Raw genomic sequence first — 2655 nt, 5'->3', positions numbered from 1 at the left:
GAACGTGACAATCATCATCATTCCCCATGAACGCGTGCCTGACAACCACTTCCGTTCTACCATCGATTGAATGATTATCTCTTAGATCTCTTAATCAGAATCTTCGTGGTGTAAGCTAGATTGATAGCGGCATTCATGAGAATCCAGAAAGTCTAAACCTTGTCTGTGGTATTCCGAGTAGGATTCAGGGATTGAATGACTGTGACGAGCTTCAAACTCGCGAGTGCTGGGCATAGTGACAGACGCAAAAGGAGGGTGAATCCTATTCCAGCATGATCGAGAACCTCAGATGATTAGCCGTGTTGTGACAGAGCATTTGGACCATTTTCACAAGAGGATGGGATGTAACCATTGACAACGGTGATGCCCTTGCATAAAGCCAGCCATGGAAAGGAGTAAGACTGATTGGATGAAGACAGTGGGAAAGCAGAGATTCAGATGAACGAAAGCATCTCTACACGCTTATCTGAAATTCTCACCAATGAATTACATAAGTATTTCTATCCTTATTTTATTATATTATTTTTGAAAACTCCATAACTATTTTATATCCGCCTGACTGAGATTTACAAGGTGACCATAGCTTGCTTCATACCAACAATCTCCGTGGGATCGACCCTTACTCACGTAAGGTTTATTACTTGGACGACCCAGTGCACTTGCTGGTTAGTTGTATCGAAGTTGTGACAAATTATGAATTGAGACTAGAGCACCATGTTTTTGGAGCCATTACCAGAGATCACAATTTCGTGCACCAAAGACCCCAATCAACATCTAACCACCTTCCTGAGAATATGTGACACAGTGAAGTCTAATGGTGTTCATCCTGACACCTATAGACTGCTCTTATTTCCATTCTCACTCAAGGACAAGGCAGCCAAGTGGCTGGAGTCTTTCCCGATGGAGAGCTTGACAACCTGGGAAGATGTGGTGAACAAATTCTTAGCAAGATTTTACCCTCCTCAACGAATTAATAGGCTGAGAGCTGAGGTCCAAACTTTCAGGCAACAAGATGGTGAGACTCTTTATGAAGCATGGGAGAGGTTTAAGGACCTAACAAGGAGGTGCCCACCAGATATGTTCAACAAATGGGTGCAGCTGCACATTTTCTATGAAGGCCTGTCATATGAATCAAAGAAGGCAGTAGACCATTCATCCGGAGGATCTTTGAACAAGAAGAAGACCATTGAGGAAGCCATAGATGTCATTGAAACAGTAGCAGAGAATGATTATTTCTATGCTTCTGAAAGAGGCAACACTAGAGGAGTAATGGAGCTAAACAATGTAGATGCTCTGCTAGCCCAAAACAAGCTTATTCCCCAGCAGTTGGCTGACCTCACCAAGAAGATGGAGAGGAACCAAGTAGTAGTAATCACTACCTCATCAACAACCCAAGAAGGAGTGAATGAAGAAGCAGAGGGTAGTCAGGAGCAAGCTAACTACATTGGGAATTCACCTAGGCAAAACCATGATCCATACTCCAAGACCTACAACCCTGGATGGAAGAATCACCCAAACTTTGGGTGGGAAAATCAACAAGACCAAGGCCTAGATCAAAGACGTTCAAATCCCAACAACAATGCAGCCCACCAACATTTCACATCTAGACCATATCAACACCCCCATAACAACACCTCTCCACATTCATATCAAAACCAAAATAACTTACCTAATCCTTCCACCTCTAATCCCAATCTACCATCATTTGATGATAGACTCTCAAGGATTGAGAATCTACTTGAAGGCATAGGCAAAGAGATTCAAGACAACAAGGCATTCAAGGAGGAAGTGCGAGCAAATTTTAAGAACCAAGGAGATACAATCAAGAGATTGGAATCTCAAGTGGGGTATCTCTCTGAGTAGATTCCCAAACCCACAGATGGATTCCCAAGTGATACAGAGAAGAATTCGAGAGGTGAAACAAAGAAAGTAAGATGGAAAGATTGCAAGATGGTCACTATAAGTGATAAGGAGACTGAGGACAAGCCAAACAAGTCGACAGAACAACTTGGAGATACCTCAGCAGAGAAGGAGGAAAAAGATTACCAAGAACCAGAAATCTCAAAACAGGAGCTGCTGAGACTCTATGCACCTTTTCCCCAACTGCTCAATGGTGCTGTGGAGAAGAGAATATACTCAAGGTTTCTAGATTTGTTTGCATCTCTGCAAGTATATGAAGGAGCTGCTTCCCAGAAAAAGCTCACTCAAGGGAGGCCAAACTATAGTGATAAACAAGGAGTACAGTGCCCTCATTCAACCACAGTTGCCTACAAAAAAAAAGATCCAGGGAGTTTTCATGTCCCCTGTGCCATAGGAGAAACAATGTTTGATAAAGCACTCTGCGATTTGGGAGCAAGCATCAACTTAATGCCCTTATCCCTGGTAAAGAGGCTGAAGATCAATGAGATAATGCCCACAGATGTAGTCATCAGGCTGGCAGACAAAACTCAAAAACAAGTAATAGGAGTGGTGGAAAATGTGTTGGTAAAGGTTGGGAAATACTTTCTTCCCACAGACTTTGTCATTCTGGACATGGAAGAGAGTCACACTCACCCAATCATATTGGGAAGACCATTCCTAGCTACAGCCAGAGCACTCATAGATGTGGAGTGAGGGGAGCTAATATTGAGGATCCATGATGAACGACTCAGCTTT

At 42.9% G+C, this 2655-nt stretch overlaps 1 non-coding gene across 1 annotated transcript; it reads right to left on the bottom strand.

The window, feature by feature from the left end:
• Positions 1-975: 975 nt before the first annotated feature.
• On the bottom strand, positions 976-1082 carry LOC112725493 (small nucleolar RNA R71). The gene has a single exon (XR_003164598.1). It is a non-coding gene; the product is annotated as a small nucleolar RNA R71 (small nucleolar RNA).
• Between the last annotated feature and the right edge of the window lie 1573 nt (positions 1083-2655).

The sequence above is a fragment of the Arachis hypogaea genome, chromosome 11 (genome assembly GCF_003086295.3).
Source record: "Arachis hypogaea cultivar Tifrunner chromosome 11, arahy.Tifrunner.gnm2.J5K5, whole genome shotgun sequence".
NCBI lineage: Eukaryota > Viridiplantae > Streptophyta > Magnoliopsida > Fabales > Fabaceae > Arachis > Arachis hypogaea.
This window is presented reverse-complemented; position numbering and strand designations above follow the sequence as displayed.